The 12,653-nt window shown below is 51.2% G+C and overlaps 1 protein-coding gene across 4 annotated transcripts in view; it reads right to left on the bottom strand.

Moving 5' to 3' along the window:
• LOC138248711 (E3 ubiquitin-protein ligase TTC3-like) overlaps positions 1 to 12,653 on the bottom strand; it is a 1,399,506-nt gene that overhangs the window by 56,627 nt on the left and 1,330,226 nt on the right. The window lies entirely within an intron of this gene.

Raw genomic sequence — 12,653 nt, 5'->3', positions numbered from 1 at the left:
CACGCAGAGGCTGGGCAGCATGTGTGGCACGGTGGCTGACTGGGAATGGACGCAGTTGGAGGCACCTTTTGTAGCCACGAAAGCAGTGAAAGGCAGAATGGGAGGGAAATTGGGCCACCGCAAGGCCCAAGAACCTGGCAGCAGCCCGAGAATCCTTAAAGCGCTCGAACACAGAGTATGCCTTGTTTCTGAAGAGATGGGTGCCATCAAAGGGCATGTCCATCAAGGTAGCTTGAACATCCACACTCTACGACAACACCACCACAACCCACAGCAACACCAAAAAAAAACCACCAACACCATCGCGCACCACAACAGCCCCCACAACCACCTCAACTGCTTACTCCAAAATACCCGCTCCTTACACAAGCATGCCATAGAACTCTGGGACCTCATCACATCACACTCACCTGACATCGTTTTCCTCACGGAAACCTGGACGAACCACTCATCTGAGCCAGACATAGCCACAGCTATGGGTACAAACTCCATCGCAGAGACCGCCTAAACAAACCAGGATGTGGTATCGCCATTCTGCACAAAGACACCATTAAGGTCACCACCAACACACACAACACTCTAGACAGCGCAGAACACATGCACTTCCTAATCCTATTAAACAACAACACCACCCTTAGAGGAACACTCATATACAGACCACCAGGGTCTCGCCTCCCCTTCTGTGACGCCATCGCTGACACCATCAGCCCTCAACTCCACAGACTACATCCACTCGGGGACTTTAACTTTCACCTGGAGAACACGTACGACCACAACTCCTCATCCCTTCTAGATAACCTCACCAACCTCGGACTCAAACAACTGGTCACAGCACCCACCCACTCAGCAGGACACACACTAGACGCAATCTTCACCTCAAGCAACCACTTAACCTACACTCACACCACCAAAATCCACTGGACTGACCACCACTGCGTCCACTTCTTCTCCAAACCTCCCACACACCACCACCATCACACCACACCCTACCGCATGTGGGACAAGATCCCCACAGAGCACCTGAACTCCCAACTTGCGCAGAACCCCCCCCACACCAAAAACCCCAACATTGCTGCTGTCAACCTCACACAATGGATCACAACCTGCGCAGACTCACTCGCCCCCCTCAGAAGAAACATCACCACCAGCAACATCAAGAACTCCCCCTGGTACACCACTAAACTCCAAGACTCCAAGCGTAAATGCTGCAAAGCAGAGAAAGCTTGGCGACAGGAACCCTCAACCACCAACTTCTCCACCCTCAAAACCTCCATTCGCAATCACCACCAACTCATACGCACCACCAAAAGAGCATACTACAAGGAACGCATAGACAGTAACTCTCACAACAGCAAATAACTCTTTACCATCATCAAAGAGCTCTCCAAACCCAAAGCCAGCAACATAGACTCCACGCACACACAACTCCTCTGCGACTCCCTCTCAAACCATTTCCACCGCAAAATCTTAGACATACACAACAGTTTCAAACCACACGCACCCGCCACACACACCTCCGACTCGTCCAAGATAGACCCTCCAAACCTCCCCCCCCAACCTACTAATCACCTGGGTCCCGACCACTGACGAAGAAACTGAAAAAACTATGAATTCCATCCACTCAGGCTCCCCCTCTGACCCCTGCCCCCAACGCATTTACAACAAAGCCAGCTCAACCATCGCCCCCAAGCTTCGCGACATAATCAACAGCTCTTTCGACACCGCCACCTTCCCAGACCCCTGGAAGCACGCAGAAGTCACTGCACTCCTAAAAAAGCCCAAAGCGGACTCTGACGACCTCACCAACTACCGCCCTATCTCTCTCCTCCCTTTCCCCGCCAAGGTCGCTGAGAAACTACTGAACATCCGCCTGTCCCACTTCCTTGAGGAAAACAACACACTCGACCCCTCCCAGTCTGGGTTCCGCAAGAACCACAGCACTGAGACCACCCTCATTGCATGTACTGACGACATCAGAACCAGAGTCGACAAGGGCGAGACCGTCGCACTCACCCTCCTGGACCTCTCCGCTGCCTTTGACACTGTCTGCCATCATACATTCCGCACACGCCTCCACAATGCAGGGATTCGACACAAGCCCTAGACTGGCTCACCTCCTTCCTCAAGGATAGAACCCAAAAAGTCCGCCTCCCAGCCTTCCAATCCACAGCCACCAAAATCATCTGCGGAGTCCCCCTAGGGTCCTCACTCAGCCCTACCCTTTTCAACATTTACATGACCCCGCTCGCCAACATCCTCCAACCACACGGAATCACCATCATATCCTACGCAGACGACACCCAACCCATCATCTCCCTCACCCGTAACCCTACCACTGCCAAAACCAACCTCCACACCGCACTCCTTGACACCGCCACATGGATGACAGCAAACTACCTCAAGCTCAACTACAACAAAACCGAAATAATCATTTTCGGCCCCAACAAAACCATAGTGATGACTCCTGGTGGCCCTCCGCCCTAGGCCCCGCACCTACACCTGCAAACCACACACGCAACCTCAGCATCATCCTGGAACCCTCCCTCTCAATGACCCAGCAAATCAACGCCGTCACCTTCTCCTGTTTCAACACACTGCGCATGGTGCGAAAAACCTTCAAATGGATTCCCATAGAGAGCAGAAAGACCGCCACCCACGCACTCATCAGCAGCAGGCTGGACTACGGAAAGCCCTCTACGCCGGCACCACACTCAAACTCAAATGCAAACTCCAGCGAATCCAGAACACAGCCGCCCGCCTCATCCTGAACCTCCCTCGCCATGAACACATCTCGTCACACCTCAAATCCCTTCACTGGCTCCCCATCGACAAGAGGATCACCTTCAAAATCCTCATCCACGCACACAAATCCCTCCACAACACCGGCCCAACCTACCTCAACGAAAGAGTGAACTTCCACACTGCCACTCGCCACCTCCGCTCCGCCGACCTCGTACTCGCCACAGTCCCCCGCATACAACGCGCCACCACAGGAGGCAGATCCTTCTCCTACCTCACCCCCAAGGCCTGGAACTCCCTACCCACCAACCTCCGCAAGACCCAGGACCTCCTGCTCTTCAGAAAAAACCTCAAGACTTGGCTGTTCGAACAGCAACCCTCCTCCCCCAACGCCTTCAGACCCTCACGGATGAGTAGCGTGCTCTATACATTTTTTGATTGATTGACATCTCCTGAAAAGCCAGACGACCTCAGCCACGCGTGGCGCCTCAAGGCCTCTGTCCATTAATCTGCTCTGCCTAGTCAGTCGTGTCCAGTCCACAATGGATTGTGAACTGCACTTCGACTCTTCCATCTGCAACAGCCTGAGAGAGTATAGCCTGAGCCTCCTCTGGGACCTGTGGCAGCACTTACACAACCATGTCACACAGCGTGTGGGAATAACAGCCCAAAAGTCATGTGGTGTTCACAGACTGCAATGCTAGGCTGGCAGAAGAAAACATATGTTTCCCAAGTGTCTCCAACCTTTTGGATTCCCCATCTGGGTGAGCGGAAGGTAATGCTCCCTGGGAGGCAGAAACTTGGATAACAAAAGCTCTCAGGGGTGGGGTGTTGCGTCAGAAAACTTGAGTCCCCTGGAGTGGGGCGATGGCGGTGGGCAATTGTCCTGTTCACAGGAGGCCCTGTGCTGGGTTTGGACCGGCTACCCAGTAGGACATCCGAGAGGGCCTCATTAAATGGAAGAATGTGCTCCTGATTGTAGCACCTCTGTCAGGAGATTATTCCTGATGGCCACTGAGGGCAACTCAAACTCCAGGACCTATGCTGCCCTCCTTATCAACATAGAGATGGAGGCTCACGCCTCTGTAGCCACAGTAGGGGAAGAAAGCATGCCAGTATCTGCAGAAGCACCAAGTACGCTTGCTTCACCCAAGTCCGTACTTAGCCCATAAGAAAGGGGCTCAGAATCCGAATTAGGAGGCAAGGCTCCTGCTGGCATCGGAATCTGCGTTGTACAACGCCCCCATCCAGCTCTGTGTCAGAGTCTGGGATTACACTGGGGAATAGGCCACCCATGGGAGCAAACGGCACCAGGAGCACTGGCTTTGGTATCGTGTCGGGGAAGGTCAAATACACCAGTCCAGATGTAGGACTCGATCCATGGGTGCCCCTCGGTGCCAAAGCCGCTGGCGACAAACCCAAAGGGGCTCCTTCCAACTCTGCGGGGCCCGAAGGTGCTCCAGGAGTGTCAAGCTGCCAAAAAATGAGGTGCATGGCCTCATAAACCCGAGTTGGGCAGGGGTCGCTCCCGCTTCCAAAACTCGGGGAGGCATGGAGTCTGCCCAGGCACAGGCTGCGCAGAGCGAGGCCAAGAACCTCTACGCTCCCTTATCTCGTCAATGGATGGGAGGTCGAAGAAAGCTTCAACTTATTAGATTTCTTCTTGAGCTTCAACTTACCCATTCACCTGACGACTGGAGAGGGACAATGAAGGAATCCGCAACCAATTCTGGGAGTCTTATCTTGACAGAGATCTAGACTTGCACGGAGCCAGCATCGGCCTGCCATCAGCTCTATGGACTGCTCCGTCAAAGCCTTCGGATGCATGGCTGTAGGGAAATGCCTTCCTTGGCATGGTTACCCCCTAACTTTTTGCCTTTTGTTGAAGCCAGTTATGATTACAAGTGTACTGGGACCCTGCTAACCAGGCCCCAGCACCAGTGTTCTTTCCCTAAACTGTACCTTTGTTCCCACAATTGGCACAGCCCTGGTAAACAGATAAGTCCCTTGTAAATGGTACCCCTGGTACCAAGGGCCCTGTGGCCAGGGAAGGTCTCTAAGGGCTGCAGCATGTATTATGCCACCCTGGGGACCCCTCACTCAGCACATGCACACAGCTTGTGTGTGCTGGTGGGGAGAAAATGACTAAGTTGACATGGCAGTCCCCTCAGGGTGCCATGCCCACATCCCACTGCCTGTGGCATAGGTAAATCACCCCCCTAGCAGGCCGTACAGCCCTAAGGCAGGGTGCACTATACCACAGGTGAGGGAATAATTGCATGAGCAATATTCCCCAACAGTGTCTAAGCAAAACCTTAGACATTGTAAGTGCAGGATAGCAATAAAGAGTATATGGTCTGGGAGTCTGTCAATTACGAACTCCACAGTTCCATAATGGCTACACTGAAATCTGGGAAGTTTGAATCAAACTTCTCAGCACAATAAATGCACAATGTGGGATTTATTGCAAAATACACCCAGAGGGCATCTTAGAGATGCCCCCTGAATGCCAGACCGACTACTAGTGCTAGGCTGACCAGTTTCTGCCAGCCTGCCACAACCAGACGAGTTTCTGGCCACATGGGGTGAGTGCCTTTGTCACTCTTTGGCCAGGAACAAAGCCTGCACTGGGTGGAGGTGCTTCTCACCTCCCCCTGCAGGAACTGTAACACCTGGCGATGAGCCTCAAAGGCTCGTGCCTGTTGTTACAGCACCCCAGGACATCCCAGCTAGTGGAGATACCCGCCCCTCCATACACAGCCCCCACTTTTGGCGGCAAGTCCAGAGGAGATAATGAGAAAAACAAGGAGGAGTCACCTAATAGTCAGGAAGCCCCTAAGGTGCCCTGAGCTGAGGTGACCCCTGCCTTTAGAAATCCTCCATCTTGAGTTTGGAGGATTCCCCCAATAGGAATGGGGATGTGCCTCCTCCCCTCAGGGAGGAGACACAAAGAGGGTGTAGCCACCCTCAAGGACAGTAGCCATTGGCTACTGCCCCCAGACCTAAACACACCCCTAAATTTAGTATTTAGGGGCGACCCTGAACCCAGGAAATCAGATTCCTGCAACCTGAAGAAAGAAGGACTGCTGACCTGAAAGCCCTGCCGAGACGACGGAGACACCAAGTGACTTGGCCCCAGACCTACCGACCTGTCTCCAGACTCAAAGAACCTGCACAGCGACGCATCCAGCGGGACCAGCAACCTCTGAGGACTCAGAGGACTGCCCTGCACCTAAAGGGCCAAGAAACACCCGGGAACAGTGGTACTGTTCAGAAACTGCAACAACTTTGAAACAACTTTAAAGAGACTCTCACTTCCTGCTAGAAGCGTGAGTCTTCACACACTGCACCCGACACCCCCGGCTCGAGTCCAGGACAACAAACACCGCAGAGAGGACTCCCAGGTGACTCCAACGACGTGGACACCGTAAGTCGACCCTCCTGCACTCCCACAGCGATGCCTGCAGAGAGGATACAGAGGCTCCCCATGACCATGACTGCCTGGTAACAAAGGAACCAGACACCTGGACCAAGCACTGCACCCGCAGCCCCCATAACCGAGAGGAAGCACCTACCAGTGCAGGAGTGACCAGCAGGCGGCCCTCATCCTAGCCCAGTCGGTGGCTGGCCTGAGAAGCCCTCCTGTGCCCTGCCTGCATTGCCTAAAGTGACCTCCGGGTCCCTCCATTGCTTTCTATAGAAGCCTACTTTGCCTACTGCATCCGGCTGCCCCTGTGCCACTGAGGGTGTGTTTTGTGGGCTTGTGTGTCCCCCCCGTGCTCTACAAATCCCCTCTGGTCTGCTCCCCGAGAATGCAGGTACTTACCTGCAAGCAGTCTAGGACTGGAGGACCTCTGTTCTTCATAGGCGCCTATGTGTTTTGGGCCCTCCTTTGACCTCTGCACCTGACCGGCCCTCTGTTGCTTATGCTGTGGCTTTGGGGTTGCCTTGAACCCCCAACGGTGGGCTGCCTATGCCCAGGAGACTGACTGTATAAGTGCTTTACTTACCTGAGAAACGTAACCAAACTTACCTCCCCCAGGAACGGTTGATTTTTGCACTGTGTCCACTTTTAAAATAGCTTATTGCCATTTTAACCAAAACTGTGTGTACTTCTGTTTTAAATCAAAGTTCTATACTTACCTGAGTGAAGTACCTTGCATTTTATGTACTTACCTCAAATCTTGAATCTTGTGGTTCTAAAATAAATTAAGAAAATATATTTTTCTATATAAAAACCTCTTGGCATGGAATTATTTTTGAATGTGTGTTCCTCATTTATTGCCTGTGTGTGTACAAATGCTTAACACTACCCTCTGATAAGCCTACTGCTCGACCACACTACCACAAAAAAGAGCATTAGTATTATCTAATTTTGCCACTATCAACCTCTAAGGGGAACCCTTGGACTCTCTGCACACAATCTCTCACTTTGAGATATTATATACAGAGTCAACTTCCTACAATGGCCCAACACTTAGAGCACTACTTCGGGTTGTGGTCACACTCCAGGCATCAAAGACACAGGAGCTGTTGATTCGTCACGGATATTTCTAGATGACATCCTCGAAGCACTACGATAAGAAAACGCAAAAACATCTTTGACAAAAAGTTTTAAAAAAAAGACAATAAAAAAATAAATACGAGGGGTACCTCTTTTCGGGTCAACTTACTGGTGTGGAAAGAAAATAACAGATTTCAGCGCACCGGGTTGGTACATGTAGAAAAGTAGCATGTTTCTGAAATAGTTACCAACACTTTTGGCCTGGTGTCAATGTGTTTAGACTGTAGCATGCTGGGATCCTGCTAACCAGGACCCCCGTGTCAGTGTTCTCTCCCCTGAATTTAGTTGGTAGGTAATTTTTACACCCCACAATAGGCATACTGATGCATCCATTTAAGCCCCTAGTCTATGGTACTTAGGTACCCAGAGCATTGGTACACAAGGGGACTCCCATGGGTTGCAGAATGTGCTGTGCCACCCATAGGGGCCCATGCAATCTATGACTACATGCTTGCCATTACAGCCTGTGAGAAATGGTGCATGCACCTGCCACCCCGGATATAAGGTTTGCTTTATATCACGATGTAGGGAGCTGGGTTCTGGTTTCAGTACCCCCCCAAACACTTTTTGCCTGGTTTTTAGATGCAACTTCGACTGAAGTGCACTGGGTTAATACTCACCAGATCCCCAGTGGCAGTGTTCCTTCCCTAAAAAAGAAACACCTGGTCACTTGATCCCCAAGTGACCTGGCCCTTCAGCCCCCTACAAGTCCCTAGTAAATGGTACCCTTGATACCTATGGCATGGGTATTGAAGATGGCTCCTTAAAGCTGCTGCACAACGTGCGCCACACTGAGGGACCCAGCACCAACCTTATGCCGATTGACAGTGCAGGCTTCAAGATAAGGTGCTACCAAAATAAATAAAAAAACACAACATGGCACACAGCCTGTGTGCAAAGTCCTCTAACACTGCATGCAATATATGTAAATCACCCCTCTATCAGGCCTTACAACCGTAAGGCAGGGTGCATTATATTACATGTGAGGGCATATATGCATGAGCAAATATGCCCCTGCTAAGTCTTTGTAGATTCCTAGACATTTTAAGTGTACAGGGAAACCATTTTAAATTCATGTGCTGGACACTGTTCACTACGAGTTCCCCAGCTACACAATGGCTTCTCTGAATCCTGGGATATAAGGTAACAAACATCTTAGAATAATAAATCCACAGTGATTCCAGTGATGGATTTATTAATACATGTAATCAGAGGTGCCCCCCTAAAAACCTAACAAATCCAAGTGGGCACTGACGGGTCAAAACCAGTGCAGCCACTTGAGACAGACTTCTGGCCCCCTGAGGTGAAAACCAGGGCTCTCGTAGACTCAGAACAAAGGGCTGCTCTGGGCAGAGGTATGACCTCCTCTCCCAGACAGGATGGACATTCTAGATGGGGGAGCTTCAAAGGCCTTGCCACCTTTGAAATGGGACCCAGGCTCTCCAAATGGTACAACAGGCAGACCCCACTTTTGGCAGCAGGACTGGCGGTAAAATCACTTAAATTAGGAGGAGTGCATACATCATGCTAGTCCCACACCTAAGGTAGACAAGCTGAAGTGGATGCTACTTTTTAAATTCCTCCAGATCTTCCACATCTTGTGTGGAAGGCATTGGGCCAATAAGGTTAGGGCTATGCATACTTCCCAAAGGAAGTGGTCATAAGAAGGGTGTAGTCATCCTAAAGGTGAGTGGCCCATTGGCTACCACCTGGTACTCCCTGTAACATCCCTAAATTCTGTATTTAGGTGGCACCCCTGAACCCTAAAACTCAGATTCCTGTTGCCCTAAGAAGAGCTGGACACCACAGACACCAACTGACTTGGCCCCAGCCCTAAAGGGCCTGTTTGCAGTCTTTGAAGAACCTGCACGAAAAGATGACTTGTCCTGCAGCCCAGCGACCTCCAAAGCCTTTGGAGGACTGCCTGCCTTTGATAAAGACCAAATGCTCCCTTGGACAGGGACCTGTCCAAAAGAAGCCAACTCCAAAGAAAAAGTTGTCTGCCTGAGAAACCATGGAACTGCCACTGAATCCACCTCTGTACGCAGCACCCACGGCCTGAGTTCAAGTGGCCCATCAGTGCTGTAAAGGTTCCCCAGAGCTTCTAAACAAGAGTACACCGTGGGCTGACCCCTGCCGAACTCCAGAGTTCATCTGCAACCTCAATCCGAGGACTCCCCCTGACAGTGACCTGCCCAGTAAGCTGTTTCTGACACCAAAAGACACTCCTGCACCTGGAGCCCCTGGGCCTTTGGGAACTGGACCGTCGGTGTCCCTACGAACCCTGGCATCTCTACTTACCTGGGCAGCTGTGAGTTGTCCTTGCCCAGTTCCTGGCCAGAGCCTACACCCTGTTTCCGAAACTGATCTCCCCCATTGGATAACACTGAGCGCCCGACGCTGTGCTGGCACTCTGCACCTGGCCGCCCCATGCCGCTGGGGGTGTAAGTTTGATGCTGCCTTATGGTCCCCCTTGTACTTACCTCAACTCCAGGAGATCGATCCCTGACCCCGTTCTACTGACCTGTGAGCAGCACTTCATCGGTTACCCCCGCCTCAATTGGTTAACATTGGGCGCCCAATGCTGTGTTGGCACTCTGCACCCGGCCGCCTCTGTGTCACCAATGGTATAAGTTTTGTGCTGCCTTGTGCCCCCACCCCCTTGATGCTTTCACCCCAGGACTCCAACCTCTGACACCACTTTTACTTACCTGTGAGCAGCAAATCGTTATTCACCCCCAGTCTCCATTGGATAACATTGGGCACCCGAATCAGAATTTGATCTCGGCATCCAGCCGCCCCGGTGCCACTGGGGGTGCACTCTTGGTCCTGATTTGAACCTTACCTGGTGTTGCCCTAAAACCCCAAAAAGTGGATTTGTAAGTCATGTTCTTACCTGCAAAGCTGCTCCCGAAGGTTCACATTTTAGACTCTGAAAATTGCACTGTGTCGATTTTTCAAAATGAAAAGTGTTTTTCATTTAAAAACTGCTTGCCTTATAACAAAGTTCTTTGATCTTTGCTGTGTTGGCACTCTGCACTGGCCTCCTCTGTGCCGCTGATGGTATAGGTTTGGAACTGCCTTGTGGCCCCCCCCTCTCGGTGCTTACCTCAACCCCAGCGCACCAACCTCTGACACCACTTTTACTTACCTGTGAGCCGCAAATCTTTATTCACCCCCAGTCTCCACTGGATAACATTGGGTACCCAACTCTGAATTCGACCTCTGCACCCGGCCGCCCCTGTACCGCTGGGGGGTTCACTCTTGGTCCTGATTTGAACCTTACCTGGTGTTGACCTAAAACCACGAAAACTGGATTTATAAGTTGTGTACTTACCTGCAAAACCGCTCCCATAGGTTAACATTGAAACCTCTGAAAATTGCACTGAATCGATTTTTCAAAATGAAAAGTCTTTTTCATTTAGAAACTGCTTGCCTTATAACGAAGTTCTTTGGTTCAAAGCATATATAAAAGCAACTGTTATTTTTCTAAAATTGCCTTGGATTTGTTCTTTGAGTGTGTGTCTCATTCATTGCCTCTATGAGTACAACAAATGTTTAACACGACTCCTTGATAAGTGTAACTGCTCGCCCAAACTACCACAAAAAGAACCCTAGACCTATCTATTTCTGCCTTTGCAAGCCTTTAGGGATCCACTGAGGTCTCTGCACATCGTATTTCATTTTAGAGCACTATATAGAGAGCCACCCTCTTAGACACGGTCACTGCACTCTGACCTCTAAGGTAGACCCTTCAGCCCAAGGGCAGGGTACATGGTTCTAAGTGTGAGGGCACCCATGCATAAGCAGAGGTGCCCCTACAAATCTCAGATTCCATTCCCTGGGCTTTTTTAAGTGCAGGGAAGCCATCTTAAGGTATATATTGGACACTGGTCATCACCAGATGTCCAACTACATAATGGCTTCACCAAACCTAGTAATCTTTGATAACAAACATGTTGGAACCCTGCAACGACACCAATTCCGGTACTAGTTACATGATACCATGTACTCTGAGGGTTCCCTAGGGAACCCCCATGTCTGCATGTACAGCCTTAAAGGGGCTGCATGCCAGCCCATACTGCTGCCGACCCCAGACACGGTTCTGCCCGCCTGCTGCTGAGCCTAACTCAAGCAGGGGGAAGCAGAACAAAGGATTTCCTGTAGAGGAGAGGTGTTACCACCTCTCCTTTAGAAATAGGTGTCTCTGGGCTAGGGTGGGGGTCCCTCTGAGACATACCAGATTGCTTTGACGGGCACATTTGGTGCCCTTCTTGCATAATCCAGTTTGCTCCAGTGCCTGTGCCCCCAACTCACGTTCTGGAGTAAATCCACACAAAGGACAGAGGGGTGACCACCCCCCTGTCTAGCTTCTCCGCTAGGGAGGTGACCACAGCTCTGCCAGATGCCTACTTGATTTTGCCATCTTGGAAATAAGATGAGCAGAGGCCCTTGGGAGCATCTGACTGGATAACCCAGCTGGGGGAATTTCCTGACCCCCCCAATAGGTCGGTCACTGCAGTAAGTGTCCAACCGTCTTCCTGGGTTACTTAAGGTCTCCTCTAGGAGCGGGACCCTAGATTCATCTGTGGATTAGACTCTGGAACCATCATAAAACTCTTTTGCAGACACTTCTGCAACCTGGACACTGGAACTGCTGCTGGACTTCGCCGGGAACCAAGACAAGACTGCACTTAATAGGTGGGCTCCAACTGCAATTTTGTCCCCATGCATTGCAAGGACTCTGCAACCTCTGTGGCCGTGCATCCTCCAGAGTCACAAGGACTCTGCCTGCACTTAGGAAAGCAAGAAGGAATCGCCCTTGGAGTGAAGGAGTCACTACCCTGCATCCGCAGGCACCTCAACATCGACGACCTGTTTGTGGATCTTGCTGTCCCACACAGGTGGCATTTCTGTGGCCCTCCAGAGGTCTGAACTGTCTTCTTTGCAATTGAGAAGTCTGTGGTCCCTTGCTGGAGCTACCTGTTTGGAACCACTGTGCACCACGTCTGTTTGTCGTTGCCAAGGTTTGCTGGTTCTTCAGTCCGGAGACCACCTGTCTCCAAGAAGCCCCAGCTTCCAGCATCACACAGCTCCAAGAATGACATCCTCCCTGGAACGTGGGCATCCCTTTTTGCTATGCTGCTGATGCCTCTGTGCAACTCACTGTACCTGCTGCCAGAGGGTCCTGCTGGGGGCTCCAATGATTCCTGCTGGCTCTCCTGCTTGCTGAGGGCCGGCCGTGATTTACCTTCAAAGGTTGAGTCTCCTGGATCTTGCTGGTCCCCAAAATTCTTCAACACTCAATGTACCACTTTCTTGCATTTGCCAAGGCTTGTTGGTGATTCCA

The sequence above is a fragment of the Pleurodeles waltl genome, chromosome 8, assembly GCF_031143425.1.
Source record: "Pleurodeles waltl isolate 20211129_DDA chromosome 8, aPleWal1.hap1.20221129, whole genome shotgun sequence".
Lineage (NCBI taxonomy): Eukaryota > Metazoa > Chordata > Amphibia > Caudata > Salamandridae > Pleurodeles > Pleurodeles waltl.
The sequence above is the reverse complement of the archived record's forward strand: the minus strand, read 5'-3'. Positions and strand labels throughout refer to the sequence as shown.